The sequence below is a fragment of the Anabrus simplex genome, chromosome 12, assembly GCF_040414725.1.
Source record: "Anabrus simplex isolate iqAnaSimp1 chromosome 12, ASM4041472v1, whole genome shotgun sequence".
In the NCBI taxonomy this organism is placed as follows: Eukaryota; Metazoa; Arthropoda; class Insecta; order Orthoptera; family Tettigoniidae; genus Anabrus; species Anabrus simplex.
In genome coordinates this window covers 73,727,320-73,742,812 of record NC_090276.1, presented here as the reverse complement: position 1 = coordinate 73,742,812, position 15,493 = coordinate 73,727,320, and the positions used below count along the sequence as shown (strand labels likewise).

The window sequence follows — 15,493 nt, the reverse complement described above, 5'->3', positions numbered from 1 at the left end:
GTGAGAACCTCCATGACCCCTTCAGACCAGGCTTCCTGCGACTAGAGGCAACATGTACCGCTCCCCTCTTCCTCTCTTCTATAGCCCTAATTGATGCTGATAATTACAGATTTTTTTCCGGGTGTTTGATGAATTTCAAACGCATTTCATTAAAGGCTCCTCTTCAAGATCATCGTTCTGACTTTCTCGGGTTCCATAATTGTACTGAGAGAAATTGTGCTATACTCTAAACCTTTCCTCCTCCTCCCCTCACCCCCACCCCGCGCGCTTTGAAAGTAATAACATGCCGAATAGGCTACATATTCCTCCAAATATAAGAAACGTGTGTTTTGAAACATACGAGAACGTTTGTGAAAATTGCAACACCGTGACACACTGGCCCGGTGTACGTCTAGAACCAGCACTGGATTAGAGAGAGATGGAGCAGGACCCTCCTCTTGTGTGAGCGACAAAGCCAGTCTTTCGACCAAAGTGAAAGTAAGTGCCAGTTTGCCTCGTCGACATCAAAGGGCGCACGCAATATCAAGCATGTGAGCGAGTGAGTTCGGACGGGACCGAAGTGTCGGTCTCCGGGAAGCGGCTTAGTCACACCGTCACATTGTGCGTGGAAACAGTGCATAGAAAAGGGTCGTGCAAAGCTACGAGCAGGTACTGCACCGCGCAATATGACCACAGCACGGGATGACAGCCATTTCCTTCGCATGGCCGTAACGGACTGTACAGGTTCACAACAGTGTTTGCTCGACGCTGGAGTACTGCAACAAGTGTGAACCTGTCTCCATCGATGGTTCGAAGCCGTCTACTGCGGATTGGACTGGTCGGCTGCCATTGTCCAGGAACCACCAAAGCCTCGATCTACAACGGGCATGTGAATGCCGTCACTCGCGTGCTGAGTGGCAAAATGTTGTGTTTTCAGACAAGTCCCCCTTCAAACTGTCCTACAGCGATGGCCGCATACGTGTTCGACGTTAACCGTGGTGAGCGCAATTTGGCAGCCTGCATAACGGACAAACACAAAGTGTGATTGTTTGAGGCGCCATTCGGTTCAACAACGCATCTCGCTCCCTGTGTATTGAGGGAAGTCTGAACAGCAACTGGTACAGGAGGGGAGGTTTTAGAGCCCGAGGTACTCCCCTTCCTTCAGGAAACTCCAGTTGCCACATTTCAATGTCCGGCCACATGTGGCAAAGAATGTGTGAGCTTTCGTCGAAGAATGACTAATACCATTCATTCCCTGGCTTTCACATTCGCCTGACATGTCGTCCATCGAACATGCCTGGGATATGGTTAGTCGGCAACTTGTTTGTCACGTTCCTCCAGTAACCAGTATCGACGAAATGTGGACTCGCTTACAAACTGCGTGGAGGGAGATTCCCCAGGAACATATCCAGAACCTTTTCCATTCCATGTCTCGACGTTCAGAGTGTCTCATTGCAGCGTGTGGAGGGTGCACAAAATACTGAATACTCAAACACGAAAGTTGTGTGCAAATCTTTAAACTTAAGAATTTGTGGTTTCACACCAGGTAAATGCTAGGACTTTACCTTAATTAAGACCACAACCGCTTCCTTCCCACTCCTAGCCCTTTCCTGTCCCATCGTCGCCACAAGACCTATCTGTGTCGGTGCGACGTTAAGCAAATTGTAAAAAAATAACATGTAAGAAAATCTGCGTGGTTATTAACGTCATCTGTTCAATTCAGTCACCTGTCGCTGCAACCATTGTCCTGTTCTTCTCTTCATTTCCTTGTAGTCTTTACATTCCATCAAGTTTCTCACATCATCGCAATTATCTTTCTTCATTACCTAGTATTTTTCTTTCCCTCTTTCTGTTGTAATTTTTATAAAGGTTAGTTTAAACATAAGTTGCTAGTTAAGGCTGAACATGTCTGGGCCGAGTCGCCGAGAGATCGTGTTCCCAGTGACACGGAGCTTTAGTCTCTTTTGTTTCATGTGTATTATCATTGTTTATTTAATATTGTGGTTATTCTGGAATCACTCACAAGAAATTCAACTCGGGTTCCAAAAGAGAGCGGGAGTTCCTCAGTGCCTCAGTTCGAAGGCAAAGTGTTCTGACGTGTCTTAGCACAGTGGAAGCAAGTTATTCGGAGTTTTAAATTATGGAGATTAGTCTGTAAATTAAAGGCACCATACATTCATTTAGTTATAAAAATACGGATTAACTTACAAATCAACATCCTTTAATATGTTTATAGGTTTGATGACTTGTATGGAGGTGAAGCCGATCTCCACCGACAAACTTTCGCAGGTTGTTTAGGGATACGGTAGCCGTGGTCTCCGGTATCTGGTTACGTGATGTATTCCGTTTGTTAACCCAGTCATGCTTGTTTGTGAAAATAGCTATACAACACAGAAAAGGTCTGCAATATGCAATAACTGAAACGTACAACACAAAACTCAGAGTAATGCAACAAGCCGTACACTTCTGTCTCGGTGTGTTCGTTACTGTACAGTACGTAACAAATGCAGGACTTTCCCCTACGGTATTGTTCACTGCAATACAGATACAAAGTTAACTATGGGGGGCGGGGGTAACCAAACTAAATGCAATTACTCTGTAACGAGCTGTAACGTGCTCCGTATAATCGCAAGAAAAATGGTTCTTTATCTGCTCAACACTCTCGTTCATTCTTCAATTGTAAGAACTTCATCTTCAATAATTTTAAATTTATTTCTGTAGAAGACATAGTGCGGAACATGTCGACAAGGAGGTGTTTTCTATATCACTACAGCAAATCCTAAACATTGAACTGTGCTCCATTGCTTTTTTTTTCCCTTTAATTTAATAAAACACTGATGTATGATTTGGCCTACCCCCCTCCCCTCCGGCTTTGCCTTTTCCTGTTCTCTACTTGTTTTTACGTAATTCTTTTGTAGGCAACTCCGCTCGTAGGAAATGTTTTAATTAACACGTTTCCGTTTTATTTGATTGTAATTCTCTGTCGCCGATTTGATTGTGTAACCTGTTTTATGAACACTCAGTTCTATTTTAATACATGTTATTCTTTCAATTTAAATGCTATCGATTCTGTTACTGTCTGTTGTCTTTAAAATACATGTTATCTTTTGTTGTTAAGATTCGTGTAAATTTTTTAAACTTCCTTTATATTCACATAGTTCTGTACCACGCACCCCTCTGGGTTTCCAGCACTTTCCTGGCACTCTGCTGTTGAATACTTGATCGGCTCTTTGAATGACGGTCATGGATTTTCGACATGCGTGTTTGAAAATACAATCTCAGATGATCTTCTGTATAAATTCCACCGTACGTAAAACAGCCATCGGAGACAAAGGGTCCCTTTTACCAATATAACCAGGAAACATCCCTGAACAACCTTCGAATTTTGATGGTGGAGATCGGCTTCATCTGCATAGTGCACAAGTTATATACCTTTTAGGGACTTGACCATTCAAAGGAAAGGAAATTAACTCCATAACATGTTGGCAATAAATATACATTTAGTCATGTCTAAGAAATATCACTTAAATATTGTCAAGTGGAGAAAATTGATCTGCACTTCCAGATCAGTGTGGTTGGGAAACATTAAAGTAATTCTGTGTTCGCTCACGCTGATTCCGCTGGGATGTCCTCGGCAGCAGAGATATTGCTCTTCTTTCCAGTCGATTGAAGATGCCCCCCCCCCCTTTTCACTTTTCCGTCGAGACTGCCCATTAGAAAGCATTCGTCCATGGAGCACACAGTACCGACTGTCCTGTGACGGGGAAGAGCCTTTCAAATAAGCGCAAGGTAACGGCCTTTAGGAACCCCTGATATTTATGCTTTCCTCTCCACACGAGCGTAGTGCGCGCTGCAGATTTCTTATAACTCGACAGATGTTTGTGTCTCGGTAATCCTCTCTGTAATTCTGTATGGGTATTTATAGGTCTGCTTTAAGATTTGCATAAACATTAAGACACCAGTCTATTAGAACCCCTAGAAGTTATGTTATTCTCGCTACATTACGGAAGAGCGGGCTAGACGACGTTCCCTAGCAGCCAGATTAGTTTACATTCTAACGTATTATACTCGGGCTCTAGTAATCAGGCTGTAGACTGGTTTGATGCAGCCCTTCATGCCACCCTATGCTTTGCCATATGACTACTCCGTCCTACTTATACGCCAGTCTATTGATCATATTCATGTCTTTGTCTGCCTGTACTTCGCTCAAAAAACTAACTGAACAAGTGTTGCGTGTCTCAACCTGTTTCTCTTCTTCTGGTCAATTGTAATCAAATTGTTCTCCACTCGCCAAGTCGATTCAGTGTCTCTTCATTCATGGTCCGATCTTTCCATCTCGCATTTAGCATTCGCTTGTAACACTTCATTTCTAAAGCTTCTATTCTCCTTCCTTTCACTTTCATACAATACCAAGTTCCACACATGCGGATGTGAGCATTTCTCCTGTTTGTGTTAGTCGGCATTTTGTATCGCTCCTACTTACTTCTGCTATAAGAACGAGTATCATTTACTACATATCGTACTTGGTGGTGATTTGAACATCGATCTGAAATCACCACCTAGTCAAGATTTTCTCTCATTCATGCGTGATACGGTCGCTCTCGAATTAACCCTGGCATACAGTGCCCCAGAGAAATTTCTTTTCCCTATCATTTTATTTTGTTACCATCTGTGAACGGCATATGGCGTGACTTTTGTTCGGACGTAGTCAGCATTCGAATGTAACTGCTTTTTAGTGTGCAGAGCTGTGTGGTAGCAGCATTCCACATTTCAGTTTACGTTAGTGTCTTGTTGTTTCAAGCACTTTGTTGTTTGTAGAACTGTGATTCGGGAAGGAAGATAATGAATTTGTGTTTGGTGACTCCATCAATATTTAAAGGTTAATAATACGACTGGACAAGACTTTGATTGCCGGGAAAGATGATGAGTGGAGTCGAGACGAACAGAGGAAGTCAGGCCAAGGCAAGAGTGTAGATGGAACATGACGAAGATGAGGACTGCGAGGAGAAGGGCTCTATTTATATTCCAGAGGCATGTTAAATAAAAGGAAGGAATCGATGGTTATCCAAGACCGAAGCGTGATATTGCGTTCATTAGATCCGTTCATCGAGGCCATGCTAAGCTCGTGAAAACATCCTCTTCATTGAGGTGGTTTATCGATGTTGGACAATACAACTCATTTCATCGGAAAGGATGGCTTCGAGGCTAAATGGTTCAGGCCTCTCCGGAGGCCACACGCGAGTGTTATTATCGGAAAGGAAATCATTAAACAGTGGCTTAAACATGAAGCTGGACAACGATATAATGGAAATACAGTCGAAGCTCCTTTCTGCAGACACCGTCGGTTCCGAGGAAAATTGTCCATTACGAGAGGTGTCCGCTAAAACAAGTTTGTAAAAATAATCGAACCTGAAATATAAGCATACATATCTTTATTTTTATTATTCTAAGTCTTTTCTCTGTAAGTATTTCATAGAGAGTTATTATAAGTGATTTTACATCATTTACCAACATTACGTTGCCTGCTGCCATTTCTTGATGGATACAGTACTTTTGTATCCATCTCTTGGCACATGCCAGAGCAAAGTGTAGCTTCCACTGAAGTCCCAGTCTCATCCATGGCTGTGACAATATGGAAGCTGCTGGGGTATGGGTGGTGCTGAGTAATGACATTCAGAGCACGACTAGTGCATCTGAGTGTTATGAAAGGTGTTGCTCATAGGGTCAGTCGTGCTGCAATAGCACTTTCTGACCCAGTGAGGAAAGCAATGGCAAACTACCTCACTCCTCGTCTTGCCTAGTACGCCTCATTTCGGTGCTGCCATTGGTTTTTGCGGTTTCCTTATAAGCGCATAACCTTTGGTGGTGCTATTTGAGGATCCAACCAGCCTCTGGGCTGATGACCTAACAGACAGACCAACATTACAGCTTCGTGAAGTAATCCATTGTTACTCATGTTTAACAGAAAACTGAAATGATACGGTATTTCTGTCTCACTAATTAGCGCCTGTACTGTCTTTTCCTTCTCAAGTTGACTACTTGAGCTCGACCTTATCAGCGACAATCCGAGTTATGAATAGAATGATGCAAGAAGGGAAGAAAATCCCCAGGTAACTTGTGAGTCAACAGTCTCTGGCAGCATTTCTGGGCAATTAGAATTCTCGGAATAGGCCCATACACCACTAGGTAGAAGTGCATTCCGAGGTACCTTCTCTCCCCTTGCACTTGAAATAGTACAAACATCCAAAAGCGATTTCCTTACGTTTGAGGAATGGTTTTAAAAGAAAGGACGAAATGTGGTCCGGCGTAATAAGTTGTCCTGCAACGTGTAAAGTGACCGCTTAAGTCAAGTGGACGGGACAAATGGCGATGTCCGTTGTCCGGAGTTCGAGGTGTCCGCTTATATGAGGCCAATTTAACACTTGTCTTATGTAAAATAAAATCGGTTCCGAGGAAAATTTTCCGTATAGGGAGGTGTCCGCTGAATAAGGGTGTCCGTTAGGGCAGGTTCGACTGTACATATGCATATTATTGTAGTTTTGAAAATATTTCGCGAATGTTTGTTAAGTAGTACTACCATCATTGTTATAGTGTATTTCAGTTGTAATACAGCAGAATGGTTTACTCAAATTGCCATTTGAAAATTGAGGTACCCAGTGCCTCATGTTTCAGTTTATGTCCTAGAAAACTTATTTCCAATCCAGGGTTAAACGACGCACCCCCTTCCACCGTGAGGAGTACTACGTCCCTGCGTTCAGTCGCCAAGAAAAACCACTTAAAAACCCGACAGTACTTTTCCTATCACCGTACATTACTAAGAATAACGAATGTACACAATCCTATGTCTGTACATTGTCTAAATACATTTTTTCATTCCATCAGTGCTGTGCTTTTCCGTCACGATAAGTATGTAATTGAACCTCTGCACTCCTGTGCTCTGTTGCAGAAACTCCAACACTTTCTCATCTACACGGAAACTCTATCTCTCGTCTAGTAAGCCCCAAATCATATCCATTATTCTATGCTTTCTCTTGCGACTGTCTGTAGATTGTAGAGGTTCATTGATTATTCTAATAACCTTTCTCTGGTTGTCTGCGATGTTTTTCCTCTGATTTCATAGCTTTCCTGTGGTTTCCTTTTCATCTAAATTCCATTTTCTCTAGATTTTTGATGTTTTTTAAATTATTCCTAACCCGCCTCCAGTTATCACAGTTTTGGATGCGTTATGTGCATCAAGATTCACGATTGTGTTGTAAATTTGCAATTATTTCTTTGTTTACGATATTATTTTTGTATTTAATTTGTGACGGTCATATATGGACCACGTTTATACAATTCACCAGATCTTCTGTCTCTCAAACTTATTCCCTTTTCTTTGCACTCCTTCCACGTGTTCTTAAGTCGTCGACTCCCCTTTCCTCGCTCTTCAACCGAGATTTTGCGTGACTTGACGAGTTTCTCCGATGTACCCCCTGATCCCACAATTTTCTTCCTGAAGTTTCTTTCCCTGCCTCCTCTTCGATCCCCACTTCAAGTCCTTGTGGACCTCATTAAGCCATAAAGGTTGTGCCTTCCATTTTTCTTGTAGACTAAGTATCCAGGGTACTTACAGGGGTTAGACAAGGCTGTAATCTTTCACCTTTGCTGTTCGTAGTTTACATGGATCATCTGCTGAAAGGTATAAAATGGCAGAGAGGGATTCACTTAGGTGGAAATGCACTGTGCTGAAGACTTGGCTTTAATGGCAGATTGTACCGAAAGCCTGCAGTCTGATATCTTGCAATGAGTATGGTATGAAAATTAGCCTTTCAAAGACTAAATTGATGTCAGTAGCTAAGAAATTCAACAGAATGGAATGTCGTATTGGTGATACAAAGCTGGAACAGGTAGATAATTTTAAGTATTTAGGTCGTGTGTTCTCCCAGGATGGTAATATAGTAAGTGAGATTGAATCAAGGTGCAGTAAAGCTAATGCAGTGAGCTCGCAGTTGCGATCAACAGTATTCTGTAAGAAGGAAGTCAGCTCTCAGACGAAAGTATCTTTACATCGGTCTGTTTTCAGACCAACTTTGCTTTACGGGAGGGAAAACTGGGTGGAATCTGGATATCTTATTCATAAGTTTGAAATAACAGACATGAAAGTAGCAAGAATGAATGCTGGTTCAAGCAGGTGGGAACAATGGCAGGAGGGTACTCGGAATGAGGATATAAAGGCTAAATTAGGAATGTATTCGAAGAATGAAGCTGTACGCATAAACCGGCTTCGGTGGTGGGGTCATGTGAGGCGAATGGAGGAGGATAGGTAACCTACGAGAATAATGGGCTCTGTTATGGAGGGTAAGAAAAGTATAGGGAGATCGAGACGACGATGGTTAGACTCAGTTTCCAACGATTTAAAGATATGTAGATTGTTTGACTACATCATCCGCGAAGGCTAGGCAGTCGACTATGGTCCCACCTTTTCCAAATCCCGCTCTTTATCCTGTTCTGTTGTTCTCTTTCGGTCATTCTTGATCTCCATTCTCTGATGACCTTTTTCAGGTTACAGTTAAACAGCAGTGGTGAATGGCAATCCTATATTATTATTATTATTATTAGTAGTAGTAGTAGTAGCAGTAGTAAAGAGAATTGCTTCTTGCTGGAGTTCTGTGACCTTGCCCCCGCCGTGTTTATTCTGGCACGGCCAATCAGTGAAAGTGGTCGCGAAAGTTCGCTCCGCTGCTCCTTCCGCTTCGCCTCTCATTGACTCCGCTGGCTGGCCACATGAATGGGAGAGGCGCCACCTGTCGTCGGCAAGGGGAATGACACCGGCTACTTATCTCGTTACTGGGGCACGTGGACACTCAGCGCATGCTGCATGCTTGTTAGGGAGTGTGAAAATAATTTCACAACGTATGATGGTGCTAAGGTAATGTGGGATGAAATGCCGTAGTGTTAGCTCGCATCAGAGGTCTGCTCTTCGGGAGACAACTGTTTGCTAGCCGGTCACAAGTACATAAGTGGCATCCCCAATCGTAACCGTTCCTAACTGAACTCGGAGACTGCCGTTAATACATAATTTAACTGCTCTATACACAGTTACAATTACGTAAATTACAATGACATATCAGGACCAATTCTGTATGTCTGTAAATATCATACCACACCTTACTAGAAAATTTATTTATTTATTTATTTATTTATTTATTTATTTATTTATTTATTTATTTATTTATTTATTTATTTATTTATTTATTTATTTATTTATTTATTTATTTATTTATTTATTTATTTATTTATTTATTTATTTATTTATTTATTTATTTATTTATTTATTTATTTATGTATTTATTTGACTTTATCAGTGGCAAATTTAGGGCTTGTGGCCCTCTCCTTACACTTAACCAAGTAAATTACAATTTAATACATACATAAGAGATGTACTATTCTGTTATAAAATCAAGGATAACTAACCTAAATAACACAATTGGAGAACATATAAAGAAGAATGAAAGCAAAACTCAGCAAATAAAAACAAGATAAAGAGAAATTCAGAGCATGAAAGTAAAAAAAAGAATGAGAAAAGGTAATAATGAAAAAGTTACATACAACCTGAAAAACACAAGCAGAACACAATACATAATAAAGTAACGGAAATACAAGTGTGACAGTAAACAGTGATCTATGTACATTAGTTGAGAGCTAAACATTACGTACGTACATTTACACTATAACTATAAAAATATAATAATAAGCTAATAATAATTATAGGAACAACAGTGTTCTTCACCTATGCCACTGTTACTTTACTACGTACCACTATCACACGAGACAATCAGCGGTATTCAGCAGGTAATCTCTGCATGCAATTTTAAATTTTGTTGTTAAGAGTTCCTGACAGCAGCCGGAAGTGAATTCCAAAGTGCTGACCCAGCCACAACGAAGGATCTATTATCCATTGAAGAGTGGTTGATGGGATAGCAAGGGAAGTGCCAGATCTAGTGTTACAATTACGGAATGAGGATAATAAATGGAATTTAGAAGAAATGTATTTGGGCAGATTTTCCTTCAGAGTAAGAATGTGAAACTTCTGTCGCCTTTCGGGTTTCAGCCAGCAAAGAGCTGTGTAGCTAGGGGTCATGCGAGCATCATAACTCAAGTTAAAAGCAAATCGAAGACCAGAGTTCAGTGCTCGTAGGGTTACTAAATTCTGATAATAATAAAAAAGAACATGAATATTTCAGTTGATTGCCTAGCTTTCGCAGATGATCTAGCAATTTCCTCTGATTCTTTAGACATGGCTAGAAAGCAAATTAACCACCTCAAGACACATGTGGAAAAACAGGCCTCCAGACCCTTTTGGAGAAAACGCAATTCATAACTAACATGAAGCCAGCACCAAGAGCGCTAAAAGTAAACTGGGTGCAATCAAATGGACAGATAAGTTTAAATACGTAACTTGGTGAGTGGATAGAACCAAACATCTCTGCAAAAGAAGCTTTCGCGTCGCTCATAAATAAAATGGAAATGCCTTGTCAACTGACGAGAGACGTTTACAACAAAAACTCATACATTATTGCACTGTTGTAAGACCAGAGGCTTTGTGGGAAGTGGAATGCCTTGCTGTGAACAAGAAAGGCCTGATAGAAAAATTAGAAATGAAAGAAAGAAAGATCTTATGGAAAATTCTTGGCCCAATTAAATACAAAGATGAATATAGACGATGGCATAACCATGAGCTGTATACTTATGTCCAGAAGATATCTGATGTCATGCGGAGAAGGAGAATTGCATTTTATGGCCACTTGCTAAGAATGAAACCCAGACGATTATCGAACCAGATCTTTACCTATTTTAAAGATAAGAAGGCCCATCCAACTTGGTTCAGGGAGGTGGAAAGGGGCCTACGGGAGATGGCGATAACTTATGAACATATGCAAAAACGCGACCCACTCAGGAGACCTCCAGGGTTTTCAAGAAAGGCTGAAGACGGGAAAGACGTGGATAGGGGAAAGAAAAGAGCAAGACGGGCAACGAATGAAGAAGCACTGGGCAGAGATCAAAGCCCTGAGAAGACAGCTGAAATGACGCGGTCCTTAGTAGGCGGAACAATGCCTTCGAAGACCAAGTGGGTCACGTCAGGAAAATCAGATCTAGAGGAACTAGAGATACCTTTAAGAGACCACAGAGAACCGATCTCAGTACCGTCACAAGCAAAAAGAGTACAGGGGCCACCAGACCTAAGTGGACGGATGGAAGGAAGCAGTCACACAACTAGAAAATGGAAGCGTACTGGGCAAAGAAACAGCAGAATACCATAGCTAAGAGTTAAGACGAGCCCCGTGGTCCCTAGTAGGCCAAAACGAACCGAAAATAATAATAATAATAATAATAATAATAATAATAATATATGAAAGCAGGAATGAAGCCCTAAACAGACACTATAAAAGCATCGGTGAAATTAAAAGCAACGATCGTACACTGAGAAGAATCACTCCAGAAGGCATCTAAGACGGGGGATCCTTAGATTTAAAAAATCAGCAATGAGAGGTTAGTTAAGAGGACGAACCGAAGAAACCGACCAGAACAACTTGGACCAGAGAGAGAGAGAGAGAGAGAGAGAGAGAGAGAGAGAGAGAGAACCGCATACCAAAAAGGAATGACAGAAATGTGGGCAGAATAGAAGACAAAGAAACTCCTGTAAATAGTTAGCATGGTCCTAAATGAGTACTACTACTACTGTTTTCGTCTTCCGTTAACCCAGCATAAAATTGATCTCGTTTATTATACAACATAGGGATGTCTTCACATGGTTCCAGTTGAATAGTATTCTCCAACGATACCAAAATATTTGAAAATTAATTTTTCTACTTTGAGGTTTATTCTGTTCTTAGATTCGTTCCAATCTCTATAAATGGAACATTCCGTAACACTGTAAATGTAACTTGAATCGAACATACAAGTTAATTTTAAGTGTGTATCGTTATTCCTTGTATAACAATATAGATATGTTATAATGTAATATTTCTATGTAAGCGTTCGGCAGAGTGAAAAGCTCTAAGTTACATATAATTCAGTCGACACTGGAAAGTACGGCTTCCTTCTTTAAAAACTGCATAACACGATACACACACTTTATGACGTGCACTTCCTTACGTAACTCGAGCACCGTCAGAGGTCTGCCGCAAACATTATTTTCTTAAAATGTAAACGTTACCGACACTGCCCGGGGTTCTGCGCACTAAAGGAGCCCAAATCCCAGTTAAACCCGATATCTCATCTCTCTCTCTCTTTGGGCATGTTTACATGGCGAGAGACTTTGATGACATTTTAAGGCTATCGTGTGCTGCAGCATCGCCAGTAGTAGTTCTGTTTACATTCCGAAATGAGCTTAAAACGAATTTTTCATAACAGTTGTTTGTTGTTACAAAATTGATTTCACGATTATCACATTATCTACAGGGTGGCCCAAAAGTCCGTTAACATTTGACGAGGCAATATTTGATGGAATATTGGCAGTGGAGAGGTAGTAATTGACACACACGACATCGGGTTTTGTTGACCAACAGATGGCGCTGGACAGCAACACGTCAGTGATGCCTCATGAGACCCGTCGCTTGGCCACTCCGCTCTCCCGGGTGATTATTAGTCGTCGGGTTACCTCAAGTCTACCGCGACCTCATTAGGGATGCTAAAAGACAACATCCGACGGCAATTTCTCACCATACCTACGGATATGCTGTACAGTGCTGTTCACAACATTGTCCCTCTAATGCAGGTGTTCTTAATGAATGACTGCCGACATGTTGAACATCGATTGTTATCGTATGAAGCGCCAGCTGTTGGTCGTTTCGTGTACTTTATTTTGGTGTCAATAAAACCCCATGTCATGCCAATCACGTGTGTCAATTATTACCTCTCTACCTCCAATATTCCGTGAAGTATTGCCTCGTCAAATGTTAACGAACTTTAGGGTCACACTGTATTACTACCCACCATAACAAGAGGAAGGAAATCGGTATATCTCAAAGTCCCTGAGGGAATATCAACTGGATTGACGTTGTGTGTTAATCTCGCCGAGTAATGCGATTTGTGTGTTTACAGCGCCCTCAATCATCCTCAGTCTGGTTTGTGACTTCCTCCGCCTCAAACTTCTCTTCATCCGTCAGCGTGTCCCCCCCCAAAACTACTCCGAAACCTCGATAAAGACCAATCTCATAACGTTTATTCAACATCAACACCGAGCGAGTTTGCTACGCGGTTCGAGTCGCCTATCTGTGAGGTTGGATTCGGGAGGTAGTGTATTCAGTCCACTCGGTCAGATTATTTTCCGTGATTTCCCCATTATCACACCACAGCCGCTTTCTTTCCTTTGGCGCGGCGTTAAACCAAGTCGCAAGAGAGGGTAACCTCGAGGACATCCGTCCCGGTGAACGAGGTCACCTGCTGGGCGAGGTGCTGACAATGGCGCCGTGGTCGTCCTACAGGTGTCAAGGTGATGACATTGTTCTGTCACAAGTGGGGCGACTTCTTATGAATTATTTAAATTGCCGACATTTCTTCACCTCGGCCTTAATTGGCGCCCAGCCCTCCGTCCTTCTTGTTGCAGGCGATATAAATAACCTCTAAAACAAATAAACAGAAAAAATCGTAATTTAATGAAATAATCGTGCCTGCACAGAAAAACTAAAGAACATGTGTTCGAATGTGACGGGTCGTCGGGTGTTTTAAAAACAATCACCGTCAGTAGAAATCTTGTAACTCGCGTATCGGGTGCTAACCGAGAATGCAGATTAAATGTGGAAGAAATATTGTCATTTTTAAAATCTCTGTTTAAATAAGCTAGTTTCCTGCTAATATTTCCTATTAGTTGTGGGCCGTAGAATGTGCGCGGCATGCAAATACCCTAACTTACTTCAGAACATTCATATTCTTCCGAAATAAATGTGCGTTCTCTCTGGAAGTATCCACTCCTTTAACATGAAATTTTCAGTACGAGCGTGCATTTATGTGAAATGGAGGAAGTTAGTAGTAGTATAAAATATTTCCCTCAAAAGAGTATTGTATAAAGAAACACCACATAAATATTAATTGTGAAACCAATTCTTTTTTAGATCAGATTACTCCCCACACTCTCAGGATATAGACAGGAGTGAATATCAGATCCATGAATGGTTTCAGATATACGCTGACTGACAGAGCAAATGCAACACCAAGAAGGAGTGGTTCGAAAGGGATGAAAGTTGGGGAAAAAACAGAGACGGCACGGACGAATAATTGATGTTTATTTCAAACCGATATGCAGGTTACACAATGCGCACGGCATCGACTCAGTAGGATGTAGGACCACCGCGAGCGGCGATGCACGCAGAAACACGTCGAGGTACAGAGTCAATAAGAGTGCGGATGGTGTCCTGAGGGATGGTTCTCCATTCTCTGTCAACCATTTGCCACAGTTGGTCGTCCGTACGAGGCTGGGACAGAGTTTGCAAACGGCGTCCAATGAGATCCCACACGTGTTCGATTGGTGAGAGATCCGGAGAGTACGCTGGCCACGGAAGCATCTGTACACCTCGTAGAGCCTGTTGGGAGATGCGAGCAGTGTGTGGGCGGGCATTATCCTGCTGAAACAGAGCATTGGGCAGCCCCTGAAGGTACGGGAGTGCCACCGGCCGCAGCACATGCTGCACGTAGCGGTGGGCATTTAACGTGCCTTGAATACGCACTAGAGGTGACGTGGAGTCATACGCAATAGCGCCCCAAACCATGATGCCACGTTGTCTACCGGTAGGGCGCTCCACAGTTACTGCCGGATTTGACCTTTCTCCACGCCGACGCCACACTCGTCTGCGGTGACTATCACTGACAGAACAGAAGCGTGACTCATCGGAGAACACGACGTTCCGCCATTCCCTCATCCAAGTCGCTCTAGCCCGGCACCATGCCAGGCGTGCACGTCTATGCTGTGGAGTCAATGGTAGTCTTCTGAGCGGACGCCGGGAGTGCAGGCCTCCTTCAACGAATCGACGGGAAATTGTTCTGGTCGATATTGGAACAGCCAGGGTGTCTTGCACATGCTGAAGAATGGCGGTTGACGTGGCGTGCGGGGCTGCCACCGCTTGGCGGCGGATGCGCCGATCCTCGCGTGCTGACGTCACTCGGGCTGCGCCTGGACCCCTCGCACGTGCCACATATCCCTGCGCCAACCATCTTCGCCACAGGCGCTGCACCGTGGACACATCCCTATGGGTATCGGCTGCGATTTGACGAAGCGACCAACCTGCCCTTCTCAGCCCGATCACCATACCCCTCGTAAAGTCGTCTGTCTGCTGGAAATGCCTCCGTTGACGGCGGCCTGGCATTCTTAGCTATACACGTGTCCTGTGGCACACGACAACACGTTCTACAATGACTGTCAGCTGAGAAATCACGGTACGAAGTGGGCCATTCGCCAACGCCGTGTCCCATTTATCGTTCGCTACGTGCGCAGCACAGCGGCGCATTTCACATCATGAGCATACCTCAGTGACGCCAG

At 42.7% G+C, this 15,493-nt stretch overlaps 1 protein-coding gene across 1 annotated transcript in view; it reads left to right on the top strand.

Moving 5' to 3' along the window:
• The window catches only part of Invadolysin (leishmanolysin-like peptidase, invadolysin), a 550,229-nt gene that overhangs the window by 353,708 nt on the left and 181,028 nt on the right, over window positions 1–15,493 (top strand). The gene's annotated exons all lie outside the window — the stretch shown is intronic.